The sequence below is a fragment of the Marmota flaviventris genome, chromosome 17, assembly GCF_047511675.1.
Source record: "Marmota flaviventris isolate mMarFla1 chromosome 17, mMarFla1.hap1, whole genome shotgun sequence".
Taxonomy (NCBI): Eukaryota; Metazoa; Chordata; class Mammalia; order Rodentia; family Sciuridae; genus Marmota; species Marmota flaviventris.
In genome coordinates, this window is record NC_092514.1 from 50,471,627 (window position 1) to 50,490,351 (window position 18,725).

Here is an 18,725-nt window from a genome sequence, read left to right on the forward strand (position 1 = left end):
TAATATTTTGGGACATTTTGTGTATTCTATAGGAAGTAGGGAAAAATTAAACTCATTGAGATTATAAGTAGTACTGCTTTTGTAGATACATTGGAAAAGATTGACCTATTTAAAACATGGAACATCTTCTTTAAATTGCATACATGTCTAGTCACATATTTAAATCTTGTTTTGGTTTCCTCAGCTTGGTGGTAAGGAAGAATCTAGATTGATAGATTGGAAACTAGAGAAGAGGTACTTCTACAGAAACTAGAAAAAACTTTAGACACTCTGTTCATTTGTTTTTTAACAAGTGATTCTCAAATTTCTGCCTAGAAACTGGCATTTTAATTGTGTATGTGTGTGTGTGTGTGTGTGTGTGTGTGTTATGACACAGTATTTAACAAGTTTTCCTATAAACTAGTACTTCAAGAGGAGAACAATCTTGCAAAATATAGTCAGTATCAAAGGCAATATTTGAGGAAGATAAGATTTTGAGCTCCTCTGACTTCTCACTTAAGATTTAAGTATTATTAGTATAAGTAGTTCAATGAGAAATAGTTTTTTCCCAGATACATGCTAGCTTCATTCTAAGTACAAGCTTAGATGAAATTCTGTCTATTAAAAGAATAATGGGAAGATAGAAAGATCAATTTAAAAGATGCAGGTGGAAATTTAGAGTCAGCTGTTTTAAAATTTATGAACAGGAACAGTAATTTAACTTGTGATGGGGACAATTTTATTCCCATTTCCATGAATGCTAATGTTCACATTTTAGTTATTAAAATTAATCTGACTCAATTATGTTATGTGGGCTTGTGTTCAGTTGTACTGATTGATAACAGCAACAAGCGTTAAGTATGGTTTTGTGATCTGTGACACTATATGGCTATTAACACCACATAGGAAAGGGTTGACAGAGTGTCCTTCTGACCCAAGATGCAAAATCCATTAGGAATCAATGTTAAATGATCTTTTAAAGATAATGTCATTCATTTACTCGACAAATATTTATTGAGTCTATTCACAGAACCATGCTTATGAAAGGGAAACTGTTATCTACTGAGGACTTTAACATGTGCCAAGAACAGTTGGGCTTTTGCTCAACTTTACTTAAAATCCTCATAGTACCTTGTAATAATAGGAATTATTATTATTATTATTATTATTATTATTATTATTATTACAGCTTGCAGATAAAAAAGTATAAGTCTATCAAGGTTAATTTGTTCAAAGTCAAACCAAGGGTCTGCAGTGATTCTATAATTTTATCTGCATCTTCTCTAATCTGAAATATCAATTCTTTTTATGGTACCATGTTCTTAGTCATTAGAGACATTCCAAGAAGCATAAGTCATTGTTTGTTCCTATTGTGAAAAGCCCACACATTGGGCTGGGCATATAGCTCAGTGGTCAAGCACTTGCCTAGCATGCTGGAGGCCCTGGTTTCAATCCCCAAATACAAAGGAGGGAAAAGAAGCCTACAGTCTAATCAAAAGACAAGATATACAAATGGTAACTCATTTTACAATGGTGTTAAGTCTCTACAATTAACAGTGTTTTGCAAAAGGTGAAGAGAATACAATTCAGAAATAAATTCAATTTATATCCCTTACATTGAGAAGTTCACAAATGATATTCCTTTTTTCTTTTATGGAAAAATAAAATTATTTGTTTTTAAAATTGACTTAACAAAATGTCATCTTCTTCATAACTCTTAGTAATAAATTGAAACATAAGGTTTTCCCCCAAAGTCACCACTTTATAATGCTTAGAAATTTAACTTAAAACATTGTAACTGGAAACCTAATTGGTGAGTTTTCTGGTTCTCCTTTATGTATGTTTGAACATATGCAAGACCACGAAATGCATTTTTTTGGCTTAAAATGGCCCAAGTTATTTTTCATATGTCACTTTGGAATTAATAGCATAATAATTTTGCCCAAATGGAAAATCCTGATTAACAATTTTCTGTCTGAGCGAATGGCATTCAAAAATAAAAATAGAACCAGTCTCTAATTCCTTCCTTTCATTTTCCATGATTCCATTCAAATAAACAATCCATGAATGCATTCTTTCCATTCTACATGTCCACGCTACTTACATACGAATGCACATCTCTTCGTATTTTCGCTCCCTCCACTAGAATCTACCTTTCCACCACCTGACATCCAGTCTAAGGCAATCACCACATGACAATCATATCACTCTGCCTCTTACCCTACCCTCCCTTTGTCTTCTCAGCACTGTTCAGCACTGTAGCCAAAGCAAGTCTTTGTTGTTGTTTTTTAAATATAATTTATATCTAGCCACTTAATAAAATTAATTTGACTCATTGATTGATCAATTGATTTCCATGCTCTGGAATTTCATTGGTCTTGGAATAAAATCACAATTCTTTATTCTATGGAGACCCACAGAAGCAAAGCGTCCTTCATCCACCCAGAACAGTTCAGTGCTTGGTAGCCATTAGCTCAGAGTTGGAGTAGCTAAACCAAAAGACCAAACAAGCATAATCTATCCTTCAACCAGCATCTCATGCCCACATCATTTCACCATATTGTTTTTAACTTTGTTTTATTTTTATTTATTGGTTTTGAGAAAACCAATTACATGTGATTTACATCTAATTATTTTAAAATCTAAATTAGTCCTACCCAAAGCTGTTACTGTAACAGAGGTCTGGTTTTGAAGTGAGACTTTGTTATAGTTTTGTTTCTACCACTTCTTAATTGAATATACTTAGGTTTGTTTGTTTTTTATCACTTTTCTGAGTCTTGGCTTATTATACTTTAAACTTGAAATAATAAATATATACCTTATAAAAGTGTTGTTTCGGGTAAAAGGAATTAAGTTACCAAATAGGAACTTACAGCAGAAATTCAGCAGATGTTAATTTACTTTTTATTTCCCGACCTCGGAGCATATGAACCCCAACTAAACTTCTATAAAGCTTAGTAGTGGTCATTTCATTTTATCTCCTATATGATGCTTAATTAATTTTATCGACTAACAATGCTTTCCTAAAAAGAAAAACTGCTTTAAAATAATCTTTTTTTATTACATTTGTAGTTCTGACATTTACTCCTAGTAATTGCTAAGAACAGTAACATGGTACTACTAGCAAAGTATACACACTTCATGAACTTGCTCTCAACTTACATTTCAACTCCACTGGGAGCTGGTACTGCAGTGGGAACAAGAGACTTCTCCTTTGATTGTTTTGAGATAGATTGAGCTGCAGCTATATACTCTCTGGCAGGTTTTTTTTTTTTTTTTTTTTTTTTTTTGCTTTGCTTAAATAAAATCATTTTCAGAGCTTACCTTGGTCCCAGAGATGGGAAAAATCTATTAATCTTGGGGGAAAAGAGGAGATTGTGCCATATTTTAAGTGATGATATATTCCTTAAGGAGATATTTTAAGAGGCTACTTTAATGCAGTGATCTCTTTTTGGATGAGAGCTACTTGACCCTGGGATTAAATAGGTAGACCATCCTCAAGTCCACGTGGGCCTCACTTTGGAGTTTCCAGGACTCCTGCCTTCACAGGTCTGCTCAGAGGCCTATGCTAGTCCTGTCCTGATAACCCTCAGGAGGCAGAACAGTCCATTGGGATGTTGAAAAATAAATTCACTCAAGAAAACCGAATGTTCAGAAATAATGGGGTAGAATACAATGTGGGTACCCTTACAACAGTAAGAAGCCCTAACTCCCAGAGACATTCTGAGCCCACTGGTCTTCTCTTCATACCTTTGAAGAGACAGACAGTGACCTGATAACATCAGAATTTCTACTCTGAATCCACCAGTTTTACAAGCTGCTTGTTAGCGAAAAGCAAATGATGTATTAATTTGAACGAACCCTGAATGGAGATTTTCATGTTGCATTTTCAATGCCACATTAATTTTTGTTGGCAAATGATTTGATGGCTATGTTGAATATTAGGAATAGTCAGAGAGCCTTCCTGCAGAAATTATAACAATGTCAGGCATTATGAAAGGTGTACAATTTAAAATAAAATCATCAGAGTAGAAAAAGAAGTGGGCCATGGAATAATTTATTGACATATTCATACATTCACTTGTTTATTTACTTTGGATAGTTTGACTATACACACAGAGGGTAAAGATAAAAGTGAGATCAGAAAAAAATGTATAAGGATTATACTACTTTATACTATTTGAGTAAGACACTGGTGTTTGGGTTTCTCAAACAAAACAGGGCTTTCAATAAGAACTTACACAGGTTTCATTATCTGATAAGAGAAAACGTTTTGGTTCCTAAGGAGAGAAAGTTATTCTGGCACTGAAGACTGAAAATACATTATCTTATGAGTAATTTTTTTCCTTGAATCAAATATTATTAAGATGTGACAGGAAAGAGCACAGACTTCAGAACACATGTCCTGAGTTAAAAGACTCCAATCTTACTTCAGGACTCAGTTTCCATTTCTATGAAATCACAAAAATACCATCTTCTATCTCACAGGACTTTTGAAAGATTACTGGAGATTAAATATTATGCAAAACATAAGAAAAATATAAGAATATAAAATGTTATAAATTTAAAGAATTTAGAGATGATTTGGCCCAAATAAACACTATGCTATGATCAGGATGGTGACTGGTGTTATAGGAGGGTTTATGATGAGAAACAGCAGATTCCCACCAAAACTCTCCTCACCCCCTGCCAGTCCAGCTCCCAGAGGTCCACATTTTAACCATGTCCATATTTAGTTGTCCTGGCTAGTCATTTAGTACTAAATAACATACTATCTGATTTATTAATTTTTTGTACCATCCCCCCATCTTCTCATCCCCCACTCCTGTGTCACTCCTCATTATTCCACTGAGCAGCTCTGCAGCCTCATGGACTACACCTCCAAACATCCATCTGCTAGCCAAGCAGCATCCCTGGCCTCTTAGGCTAAAGATAATAAATCGTACTGAGAAACTTGTCTTTAGGGAGTACACAAAAGCTGGAAGATAGAGGTTTCCCAGCAACTATTTATGTTGGCCTCATATAAATAGTAATGGCATAGCACCAAGTCAAATTTGAAATATCAAATTTTCTTGCAGTGTCTACAATACCTAAACTAGTAGTATTACAAATGTTCTGCTTTCAGAAGATGGAAGCCGCTGTTCATTCCTGGTTTGTGCAGGCCTTGTCAGTGTCACCTTCTACCATTTCTTTCTGCAGTAGCCACTTCTGGGGTTCATGGCCCACCCTGTTACCAGATTCATCATGCTCTCATTCCTCATGGAAAAAGTGGGTGTTCCTCTGTCAGTGGGGTCATGGCTACCATTGTTTGGAGCAATAGGATTCCTTGGCCCATATGTTGTCACCATGTTGAACAGATGGGGTCACGGGTGATCATACCATATAGGTGTGATTCTTATGATATTTCATATCTTTAGCCCATGGATGACCTGGGCCAGATTATCTTTCTGGAAAGAAATGGAAGAGACAGAGATTCTATCCAAAGAGCACTGGAACACAGCAATGTGGTCATCAATCTTGTTAGATGAGACTGGGAAACCAGAAACTTTGATTTTTGAGGATATTTTCATGAAGACTCCCCAAGCATTACCTCAAAGTTCTAAGGAAGCTGGAGTTGAAAAATTTCATCCATGTTTCCCCTCTGAATGCAGATATTAGAAGCACTTCTAGATATCTGAGAGAGAAGGCTGTTGGAGAGAAGGAAGTGAGAAATGCATTTCCAGAATCTACCATCATAAAACCATCAGACATATTTGGAAGAGAGGATAGATTCCTCAACCACATTGTAAATATTCGTTGGTTTGCTGGTGCACCTCTTATTTCCTTGGGCAGGAAGACTGAGAAACAACCAATATATATTGTGGATGTATCCAAAGGAATTATTAATACATTTAAAGACCCAGATGCCAGAGGGAAAACTTTTGCCTTTGTTGGGCCCAGTAGGTACCTCCTCTTTGACCTATTGCAGGACGTCTTTGCTATGGCTCACAGACCCTTCCTCTTCTATCCCTTGCCATGATTTGCCTATCAGTTGATAGCAAAACTCTTTAAAATAAAACCATTTGAGCCCTGGACAAGGATTGATAAAGTGGGATGGATGCACATCAAAGACATAACATTGCTTCATCTTCCCTGCTTAGAAGACCTTGATTTTCAGGCAGTTCCACTGGAACTAAAGGCCATGGAGGTGCTATGGTATCATCACACTTATCGCTAGCTTTCTTCTGAAATTGAAGATATAAAACCCGCCAAAATTGTCAACATTTAGTGCCCCCTGAGCAGCCTGGTATCATTTGAGTTACCTGGCTAGTGAGCAACCTACATTCTTTAGAAGATCCTGTACATAGTGAATAAAATCCTCCCATAAAACATCTGCAAGTAAAAGAAAAAAAATGGAAAAAAAGTTTTGCTTTCTACTGAACTGGCCTAATAGAAGAATTTTGTTAGAAACCAGAAAATAAATGTACTCACTTAAATATTATTCAAAGTAACCATGCCATTGACAGGAAACAATTTTAAGATTATGGTGAAGGTATGCGCTATTAATTGAAGAAAAATGCATGTACTTAAATGGACAAGTTTTCAGATGGGAAAACTTTCTTGGCAGAAACTAGAGAAATAAGGAATCTTAAAAAGAGGGAGAGAGGAGGGTTGGGAAAAGGAAAGAAGTTAGAATAATTTTTTTAAAAATCATGCTATGTGCATATATAAAAATACCACAGGAAATTTCACCTTTATGTATAAGCAGGAAGAACCGATCAAAAGGAAAGAAAGAAAGAGGGAGGGAGAGAGGGATGGGGGAGAGAGAGAAAGGAAGGAAGTAAGGAAGGAAGGAAGGATGGAAGGAAGGAAGGAAGGATGGAAGGAAGGAAGGAAGGAAGGAGAGAGAAACAGAAAAATCAGTACAGCATGGGGGGGGGAGGAAAAGAGGACATGAACAGAAATCAAATTCCATGAATGTATGAAGATGTCGAGATGAACCCAGCTGCTATGATAACTCTAACACTATTATAAAAGGGAGGGAGGGGATCTTGTGAAAATAAAGGGGAGAACATTGGAATAGAGGAAGAGGATTTAGGTGGAGGGAGGAAGGATGGGAAAGTGGAGGATCTGCAAAATGAAATTGACCCATTTATGCTATATGCACGCATAAATAGTGAATTTTAGTTTTATGTTTAACTATAATGCAATAACTAAGAAAATAAAAAAAGTAGAAGAAAGACAAGCAGAGTAGAAGAAGGGGGTCAGGGGGAGGGAGGAGGGGAGGGAAAGAAGAGGTACTGGTGATTGAAATGTAGCAAATTATGTTACATGTGTTCATGCATATGCCAAAATGATCCCCACTACTAGGTATAACTCTAATGCTGCTTTGCTTTAAGATAAATGTGCAGTAAGATGGATCAATTAAATGAGGAGATGAAAAGATAGAAGGATAGATACATGATAAGACAAACTAGCAAAATATTGACTATCCCATTTAAATGACTGGCATATATTCATCTACTCTACAATTCTTTCAGGTTTTTTGCATGTTTCACAATTTTTATAGTGAGTTGGGGAAAACATAAATTCCTAGTAGTCTTCTATTGACATTGGAAATGCATTGAGATGATTTGTATGAATGCAGCTTTAGAGTATGTCTTTTATTTTTTTCCAGAATAAAGATAGAACATTAAAATAATCCTGAGCTAAAAAATTCCCAGTGTGGTTCCTATAGGCCATACAGTGTTCACTATCAATATTTTCTAATAATCTCCTAGAATATGCATTTGCATCAGTATCTTTCCCCCAAAAACTGAATCTTGAATATGTTTTTCTCAAGTTTATCTCTTAAACTATTAGTCAGGAAAGGCCAACAGCTTGAAATTTATTTTAGTACTGAAGAGTAAACACCTGTTAATGCAGACTATGAGAGGAGAACCAGGAGGAAGTCTTTTTAAAAAGCCATATAGGAGTATGAGGCTTGCTGAGCTATGACCAGGAGCCTGCTATTCCAGAGCAGGCCACAAGGGGAGGGAAAATATAGGATCTGAGAAAGCAGGAAGGGCCCAACTGAAAGCTATGATCAGTGGATTAATCTTTGTTCCCTGTGTAATAAGAAACTATCACCATTTTTAAGGAAGAGAGCTTGACTAGATTTGTGGTTTAAAAAAATAACTATTTTGACATATGGAGAAGTTATTGGAAAGAAGATGAAATGGAAGTCAAGAGATCAGATTAGTTAGATGTTCTTTCTCATTAACCCTCTCACTATCCCATTCCACCTATTAATTATCTATCTATCTATCTATTTATCTATCTCTCTATTTTTGGCTCCTTCATTTCTATATTTTGGAAAAAAAGCAATAGCACCTATTTGTTTCTATTTGTGCAAATATGTGTGTATGTGTGTGTGTGTGTGTGTGTGTGTGTAATACAAACCATGTCTCCTACATTATCATGGACAGAATCCCCCAAGGAGCTCATTAAAAACTCAGGTTTGGGGGTCTCACTCCAAACCTAGAAACTACTGGAACAGTTCATTAGCTAGACCTTCTGAGTACTACTAACAATCATATTACATAAAATGATATCCCTATAAATGGACTTTTAGCAAGTGTTCCACTGATCATTTCATAAGGGCAACATCTGTCCTGCCTTTGGCTTGATGTTCCATTGAATTTTTATGAAAAGTAGAATTTGATGTCTGGTTTGAGCTCTCTCAGAAATTAGTGCTTTAAAGAGATTTGCCTGAGGGGCTACCATGTAAGAATTAACAATGACTTCATTATCACAGGGAGCTGGCATTTAAAATCTTATCACAGGAGGGAAAACAAAGCCAGCTGCCATTTGTTGGGAGTCCATGCACTGAGAAACTCACACCTGAATTATCATGTCTTACCACATGGAAGTCTAAGCTCCTTGAGGGCAGGGTGGCATTCATGTTGACATATTGATAGTAGACTTGATGCCAATACAGTTAATTAATACTGTCTTTGTTAGAAGAAACTCATGTGCATCCCTTCACATATTTCCTATTCTCTCATTCACTCACCCCAATAGTCAATACTCATCATACTTATATGTAAAAGCAGGATGTAAAAAGAACTAAAATTAGCAGGACAAAAAAAGTTCAAGTCATTTAGTTTCTCAAAGGTAGTTTATTTATCACAACACTATAAAGTCATCTCCCATAGCTATCTCTAACCCCACAATGTGGGAAGACCCTTGACAGTTTTAGGAAATGATAACTGACTATGTGACTATCAGGCACTTCTTATTAAGTAATTAAACCTCTTTCCCCAGGAGAAAAAGGACCTAGTGTAACAAAGGAGGGAATTTTTTCTCCAATGATAGATCTGCTTCAAAGATATCTCATGCATGGCAAATAGACATCCAAGCAAAGTAGAAAGTAATTTCCTAAAGGTAAGAGGATCTTCTGGACTTACTGCCCACTTCGAGGTCTGATCTAGGTCTCCTCAAATCCACGCAGACCACGGGGCTGCTTTGACAAACACAGGGATTCTGTCCCACAGTGTATTCTGCAGCCTGCCCTGGAACACTTTTGGAACCCAGAACCCCAAATACCTAGATGCTGTCTTGCTGTGAAAAATCCCAAGCAAGCAACCTAAAAGGTGAGTCAGACCAGGCACTGTGGTGCACACCAATAATCCCAGCCTCCTGGAAGGCTGAGGCAGGATGATCACAAGTTCAAGGTCAGCCTCAGCACCATAGTGAGACCCTGTTTCAAAATAAAAAATTAAAAGGGCTAGGGACATGTCTCCATGGTCTATTAACTTTGGGTTCAATCCCGTACCACAAAAAAAGTCAGGCAGGAATGTGAGGATGGAGCTAGCCAGCCCCCCACTGCTTCAGAGTCATCTCAGCAGAAGCATGTGTTGGGGTTCCACAGCAATAGATAACCTGCAGGTGAGCCTCTGAGGGTGTCTGATAAGGAAACGCCTTGAGACAACAGGGCTTGATCCCAAGGCTGAAGCCATAACAGAGGGAAAGATGCCTAAAGGAACCACTAGGGCAAAAGACCGTGTCTCTCTCCCAAGAGTTGCTATTTAAAGCAAGGAAAGGGAAGGCAACCTTAAAAGATGACTGTGACTACACTGCCTGCCACCCTTGGTGAAGAGACACCTGAAATTTAAACTACAAAAAAAAAAAAAAAAAATCCTGCCTCTGAGTATGGGCAGTTCTCAATTATGAGAAATCATTATCATTTCTTTGAAGGTTCAACTTGGAAAAACCACTGAGACCCTTTATTTCATTCATCCTCTATAAAATGGCAAAACCTCTTACCTTACCAAATTTGGAAAGTTTTTATGTGATTGTTGCAGGAGAAGCAGCAAGCAGCACTTGGAGAGGAGGAGAACTCCCAACTTTATTTTTCGCCTGCGGGCCCAGAGGAGAGATCAGACTCTAAATTCTGAGTGCCCATCATCAGTTTTTCACAACACTTATAAACTATCTAGTTTCATGAATTTTCTAGTCTAAAGGATGCAGGAAGCATGGTTTACAGAAGCAGAGTGTGATAAGGGGAAGGACCGGCTCCTCTTAGAAGTCCTTGGATAAATCTCTAGCTTTGAGCCAGCAGCCTCCAGAGGGAAGTTTATACTTCAAAGGAGTAGTTAGATTCCTAGGGCAGTTCTTTATAATCCAAAAGATAGGAACCTATGGTTAATTAGGCTTCCTAAAGAAAGGCTGAGAGAGGGGAAGGAAACTGACCCAGTCCCTAGGCATTGGTTTCTTACCATAATATTTTTATAATTTCATTTCACAACCAGGTCTGGTTTTGCCATCACGTGATCAATGAAATAATGAACATGAAATCACTTTGAAAACTATAAATAATATGTGAGTACAAAAAATAACTTGAATTATGACAACCACCTAATCACTTTATTATATGCCCGAATATGTTTGGAACAAATGAAGAAGTCTTTCCTTTGCTTCCCAGGTACATATTTATGTGCATGCATACACACACACACACACACACAACCCACATGAAGGACAGGTAGGTATAGTTACTTTTTCCAGAGTCACTGACTAGTCAAAGATAAAGGTAGGTTTCAACTTTAGCATGTTTAAACTCCCCAATCCATGCTTTCTTATGCCTCAGTGAGTAAAATAATAAAATAATAATAATAATAAAAATAATAAAATAATAATGATACAGAACAATGAAAAGTTTTGCTTCAAGCCCTTGAAATATTTTTTTTTCCTCCCTATACTATGGCCAAGCACAGGTATTTCAATGGCCGACGATATCACCATGACAACTGATCCAACCCAAGCCTAGCTTTCCTTTAAATGTGTTCCAAATCACCTCTGTGGCCAGAGCGCTCCAGGGCTTGCTGGCTTTCTGAATTAAACAGAGAGCCAGTCAGAGCGATGAGTAAACTAATTCCCACTAAATGTCTGTACTCATCAACTTAGAATGTGCAGATCTGGATTTCTGGGTCCAGCCAAATGCAAGGAAAGCTTGACAAGGATTTAATTGAGGATTGCACCAGAAACAAGCATTGAAAATAGAGCAGAAAGCTCAGCATCCTGCTAGAGGAGACACACACACTTGCTATTCTCCTATCGTTTCCCCCTCCTAGTTCTTCCAACCAACACAGAAACCCATCTTAGACTTCCAGCTATCCCATCCCATGTGGGAATATTGCAAGGTTTAACCATTAACCTGCTGATCCATCTCTTCTGTGTACCCCAGGGTGCCATGTGATTCAAAGAAAACCTCTCCATCCACCCTGAAGGGCGTTTAGAAGTTTGAAAGGCAGAGAGCATTAAATTGCAATGAAACATGAACTTCTGCTATCTTTTTAGGCTGAATCAACAGAGGAGCCTCTATTTTTTTTTACAGAATGACTAGATTGGGGTTGGGTGAATTTCACTGGGAAAGTTTGAAGGTATGTGCTGAGGAGGACTTGAGTTAGGTTTAAAGAAGAAGAAAAATTAGGGGTCACCCCAAAAGGAGAAAGAACATGAAAGGAAATGATTCTACAATGTCACTCCTTTCCCATGACCTACCTAGCTTTCAACAAACCCACTAATCTCATAAAATGCTCTGTGTGAATGGATTTCTGTAGAAATCGATGAAAAGGTTAAGTTTTATGTCTGGGTTGATGTGGAACAAAACAGATAGTACCTACATTATTACTGGTATGGGATGTACATATGCTAATATTGAATTGGGGTACAGCAGGGCCCATGTATTAATCAAGGTTCTCCAGAGATACAGAACCAATAAGATATAAATGGTATAGACAGAGATGTAGATTTAGACACAGAGAGAGATGAACATGGGGTTAGAGATAGAGATAGAGATAGAAATATATGAGAGGGAATTATTTTTAGAAAACTCGGTGCGCATGGTTATGGAGACTGAGAAGTCCTTCAAAATGTCCAGGGCAAGCTAGTCAAATGAATCAGTCTAAGTTCAAAATCTTCAGACTTAGAGAAGCTGATGTGTAATTCTTATTCTAAAAACAAAGACTAGAGGACTTGGAGTTTGCTGTCCAAGGACAAGAGAAGAATGGGGCCCCAGACTTAGAGAAAGAGAGAATGGGGTCTGCCCAACCTGGGGGAGAGCTGGATTTTTTTTTTACATGGTCCACTGATTCCAATGACAATCTTTTCATACCCAGAAATAATGCTTTGCCAGCTATCTTGGAATCCCTTAATCTACTCAAGTTGACACTTAAAATTAATCATCACAGACCGTAAAATCAGATGTGCTCGATGATTATTAGAAAAAGAGGTCAAGTCTTTACACTAATATAGAGCATGGAATCTGTACTTGGATCCAATTTTAATTAGATCTGTTAGGGACAAGAGTGCTCCACATAACATATGGATGGCATATGAAAATACCTGGGACTTATCATGTACTCTTCTTTTCATTAATTATCTTATTCATTCAATACCTTCTGCAGGTTATTATGCTAAACAAACTGAGTAGAGAAACAAATGAGTCTAAGTCCAGGGCTGCTCAAATGTATTTGCATTAAAATGACCCTATAATTGTTTTAAAAAAAAAAGATTCTAAAGATTTTCCCCACCACCCCAAATAATCTGATTTATGTCTGGGGTAATACCCAGAAATTTTGATGCATGTTGTCTATGGACTTCACTTTAAAAGGATACACACCTAATCTTTCATCCTAGAAACTTACAGCATAGGAGGGAAGACAGGTTCATAAACAAGTATTGTAAGTGCTGTGATCCCTGAATGCTTCCCTACAAAGGACAAAGGAGGAAAAGCTCATTTCTTCTTGTGAAAAGGACTGAATGGGGAACATGACAATAAGACTGAGAGAGAAAATTAACTAGAAGTTAATGAAAAAGTTTGGGGATGAATCTCTAAAGAAACAGCATAAAACAGGTATGGACTAAAGAGCTGGAACTGAGAGAGGTTGAGAGTGGTTGATGGAGGGTCAATAAAGGACTCAGCAAGGTAAGCTACTAGATAACCTAGGCAAGATGGCGCAAGCTTTTGCCAGCCATACATGGAGTTGGACAATGGGGACATTTCGGGGACTGGAAGAACTCACCAAAAGTGGGCAGGAGGGTAAAATAATCCATCTTTCTTTTCTTGAGACTTATTATAGCTACAGAATAAGAATCTGACATTAAATTATGGTTGACCTGTGAGCAAGAGCTTAGAAAAGCTGATCCTAATAGGATATTAAAGTTATTAGATACAATCCTAAGAAGAAAGAAGAATATCTGGGAAACAGCAAGCCACTATGGCTCCAAAAAAAGGAATATATTTCTGCTGTGCTGATGACATCTCCATTTGTTAATTTGTAACCAGAGATGGCCCACATCCTGAATTTCAATCTACAGGTTTGGAAATTGAGTTTAGCATTTTTTGTATATTACCTAAATCCCATACTAATCCTGGGTCCAAATCCAATGTCAAATCATGGCTAGATTTGTACATATGAGAGATCTATAGCATCCGATAAAATAAGGTATTATAGCCATTTAGTTCAAAAGGGAGAATCAGAGATAAATATAGTCATTTTCTATTCATTCTTTAATTTGTACTAAATATCAATTGGTGCATATTTGTTCGAGGCTGAAAAGCAGTCCTAATAAGCTGGCTGAGTGAGCTTGATTTCTAAAATGCCCCACTTGTTCTCACTTGCTCAGAAATTCGTATGTATATACACACATTTCTACCTAAAAGTGGGTAGTCAGATATCCATCAACTATGGGTTTGTTAAAACTTTAAGACTTCTGCCATTCTGAACAAAGGCATGGAATTATCTGCCTTAGTAATCAAGTATTAACCCATCAAATGATTGAACCAAACAACATTGAGGCATGAACGTAAACATTAATACTATCTTAAGTAATATAAACAAGTAACATGCTATTGCTCATTTGGAAGCAAAACTTTGGTTTTACAAACCACTTGGAACCATCTCTTTAATTACAATGACATCAAATGGAACAGATTTCAGATTGAAGCCAAAGTCATAATTTTCATATTCCATTTTTCTTGAGCACAAGTTCTTTAGCAATGTCATTATAGTATCACATATTAACCATTATTTGTCACCTAGGGAGCTTAAAAGGCATGTTCAAGTCCCTGCAGATATTTAGTGGCAAAGCCAGGTATCGATGCCAAGCCTGTGCTATTTTAATATAATAATTATTAACATTGTTCTTCTGTAATTCTCGGCTGTAATGTATGTGTCCCTACAACACTCCTGCATATTGATTGAATAGAATCTGAACACTGAGTCTGGTACAAAGTTTAATCTTAAAATTTGTTTTCAGACTCTTAGTAATTTGTATTTGGGAGGACTCCAAGGCATTATAATTTTTACAAGGGGGCGATATCCATTGCCAAAAAGAAGAATCTTGGAAGATTTCTGAGATTGGTTCAGCAGTCAACAAAGTATAAAAGGGTGGACTCGTTCTTTTACCCTAGTGTGTAAAGTATGATGCAGTCTATGTAAGCATGGGAAAAACCTCAGGCTCGTATTTTCTTGAGACTGGGGTCACAGGTGAGAAGAGCAACATTGGATAACAAGATCCTAGTGCGGTCCCATTTAAATAAAGAATATGGTTCATGCCTGTAATCCCAGTGACGCCCGAGGTTGTGGCAGTTTGAGACCAACCTCAGCAATTTAGAGAGAGGCCCTAAGGACTTAGCGAGACCCCGTCTCAAAATAAAACATAGAAAGGGATGGGGATGTGACTCAGTGGTTAAATGACCCTGGATTCAATGCTGATACAAAAAAAAAAAAAAAAAGAAGTATAACTACAATTTAAGTAATGGAAAGTCACAACTTCTTTAAACTACGATCACTATATATGCTGGAAAAAACTGCAAACTGATTCTTTAATCGACAAGGTGAGGAAATCATTGGTACAGACTGGTCACCTCTGGGGCAGGACTGAGCTGTCTAAGAGGAAAAAGCTGCTGGGAGAAGTTGAAGACAGGAAAATGAGTCAGAGGCGAAAGTGGCAGTTTTCGCTGACTGTCCTATGAGAAATGCATCCTGCTTGGAATACCCAGCCTACTCAGCAGGACTTTCTGTTTTCAATAATTCCAGGTTAAAGAGAGTGGCACTGGTTGACCCTCTGAAGTGGTTCTGCCTGGAGGGTTCTCTGTGTGTTTATTTTAGGTGCATGTTTGCTGTTTTATCTTTGCTATTTTATGGAGTGATCTTTCAGCTTATTTTACTTTATTCCACCCATTTCTCTTTTACTTTCACTTTTAAAAATGGAATAGGAAGTGACACAATGACAGAGGTAGTTATAAAAATAGTCGGGACCCCAAAAAGAACAAATAGCCTCTACTCTGCACAGCCCTAGGATTATAACTGAATCTTAAGTGCAACCAGGAGGGACAGGCTCACCTAAAGAGAGAGAGAGAGTCAGGGGGAGTGTCAGGAAAGAGATTCAGAGACAGAGAGACAAAAAGAAAGAGAAAGAAGGACAAGAAAGAGGAAGAGAAAGAAGAGAAGAAAAAATTATTTACATAGGTATTTGATTTGTATTTCCCTGATCACCAGTGATGCTGAACATTTTTCATATACCCTTCGGTCCTTTGTATGTCTTCTTCTGAGAAATAGCTATTTAGGTCTATTGCCATTTTTTTTTTATTTGGTTACTTGTACTTTTGCTATTGAGTTTTTAAGTTTCTTATGTATTCTAGAGGTTAAACCCCTTGACATATAGTTTGAATATATTTTCTCTCATCTTATAGTTTGTTTCTTCATTCTTTTCATTGTTCCCTTTGCTGAGCAGAAGCTTTTTAGTTTTATTTAATCCCATTGGTTTATTTTGCTTTTCATTTCCTGTGCCTGGGGTGGAGGTAGGGGGCTTCTTTAAAACAAAATCCTTGTCCTCATGCATTTCCTCTGTTTATTCTAGTAGTGTCAGTCTCACATTTAAATCTTTAACCCATCTTGAGTTGATTTTTGTAGCCAGTGAGAGATAGGGTTCTAATTTCATTCTTCTGCATGTGGATACCCAATTTGCCCAGCATCATTTATTTAAAAAGATTGTCCTTTCTCCAATGCATGTACATAGCACCTTTGTCAAAAATCAGTTGGTGGTATGGCCATTTGGACAATGTTAATTCTGCCTGTCCAAGAGCACGGGAGCTCTTTCCATCTTCTAAGGTCTTCTTCAATTTCTTTCTTTGGGGTTCTATAGTTTTCATTGTAGAGGTCTTTCACCTCTTTTGTTAGATTGATTCTCAAATAGTTTGTTTTTTGAAGCTATTGTTAATGGGGTGGTTTTCCTAATTTCTCTTTCAGTGGATTATATCATCACTGATGTATAGGGATGCATTTGATTTATGGGTGTTAATTTTATATCCTGCTACTTTTCAGAATTCATTTATTAGTTCTAGAAGGTTTCTGGTGGAATTTTTTGAATCTTCTAAATATAGAATCATGTTGTTGGCAAATAGTGATAGTTTGAGATTTTCTTTTCCTCATATTATCCATTTAAATTCTTTCTTCTGTCTAATTGCTCTGGCTGGAGCTTCAAAGAAGGCATCCTGTCTTGTTCCAGTTCTATTAATGACTGGGATTACTTCTAACATCTTGATCTTGTTCCTTGTATGCATGTCTGTTATTCTGCTAACACCATGCTGTTTTGATATTCATTGCTTTACAGTACATTTTGAAGTCAGGTAGTATAATGCCTTCAGCTTTCTTCATTTTGCTCAAAGTGCTTTGTTCTTCAGCATTTTGGGGGTTTTGTTGTGTGTGTGTGTGTGTGTGTGTGTGTGTAATGCTATGTACATTTTATGATTTGTTTTTTTTGTCTAGTTCTTTGGAGAAAGTCACTGGTATTTTGGTTGTGATTGCTTTCAATCTGTCAGTGTCTTTGGAAGTATGGACATTTTAACAATATTGATTCTTCCAATCTATGAGCATGGGCTGTCTTTTCATTTTGTGTGACCTCTTCAATTTCTTCATCAATGTTTTATAGGTTTCATTGAAGATCTTTCACTTCTTTTTTATTAAATTTATTCATAAATATTTTCTTTTTATGTAGCTGTTATAAATGGGATTGCTTTATCAATTCCTGTTTCAGAAATCCAATACCAGGAAGAAAGGCTGCATATCCAAAGCTCACAGAAAGAGCCTCTAGACCTGCCCTGGCATCAGGTAGAGATCTGTGCAATGGTAGAACAAACTTGAGTTTCTTCCTGCATCAGGACCAGACTTGGAGTGAGCCCAAAGTTGTCCTCTCCCAAACTGTGCAAGTCCCTGAATCTGTGACTTAGGTGTGACTTAGCTTAGCACCAGGCTTGATGGTCAAAAAAATGTCTCTAGCACCCACACCACAACCATGGCCAAAACAGCTGTCCCCAGGTTAATGTTCACAGATGGAGCCTCAAGACCTACCCTAGCACTAGGTAGAGACCTGTACCACAGTGGAATTGATTTGCATTTTATTCTACATGACTGCTGATTATGGGGTGGGCCTGGGTGCACCACTGTGGCTGTGCAGGTCTTTGAAGGTATGTGATTCAGGTGCAACCAGGTTTAATATCAGTCTTTTTGATCAAGGGGTTGCCTTCACCAACAGTAACCCAACCTCAGACATTGTAGAATGAAATAAGACTCCACTCATTTAGGGCAACACAGGATCGTTAGCAAAGAACTTTACCTTGGAACTCAGTGCTGGGCTTGTGAAACCTAGTACCCAGCAGATCCTGTTGGTTCTATACCCAGGTGAGAGCCCATGAACGAAGCCTCTGGAATAGTCCCAGTGCCAGGCAGAACTTGAGGCTCCAGTCTATCAGACTTCTAATCCAGCCAACAGCACCTCTGGCTGGTAGTGCTAATTTTGGGCCAGGAATCCACCTCAGCACTAGGCAACCCATAACAATGTAAGCCTTGATCTGCCTCCACTACTCTGCTGGTCTTGGCAGGCTGTGAGCTTGGAGTGTAACAAAGCTTTATTGCACTGCAGTCCATAGGCATGGCATAGGAATCTGGGGCTTGTCCTTTCATGGTGATTCTATCCACAGCTGGGGCAGAATCCGCCATGCCTGACTACTACTTGCCTGGTATTGGATTTCATCAAGGCATCCCCCCGCATTGAGCTACAAAATATACTTGTTGGCTAGCTTTCATGCCTTGCTCCTTAGCTGGTAGGATCTCCTCCCTCTGCTGAATCACATTGGAAGAGAGGTATTCTCTTTTGGCCTGTCTATCATAGTTCTAGCAGTCTGGAGGTATTGGCCTGGGTTGTGGTTGTGGGACTTC

The 18,725-nt window shown here is 37.7% G+C and overlaps 1 pseudogene; it reads left to right on the forward strand.

Annotated features, from left to right (window-relative positions):
- Positions 1 to 5,104: 5,104 nt before the first annotated feature.
- Positions 5,105 to 6,247, forward strand: LOC114083364 (NADH dehydrogenase [ubiquinone] 1 alpha subcomplex subunit 9, mitochondrial pseudogene; annotated as a pseudogene).
- The last annotated feature ends 12,478 nt before the right edge of the window (positions 6,248 to 18,725 follow it).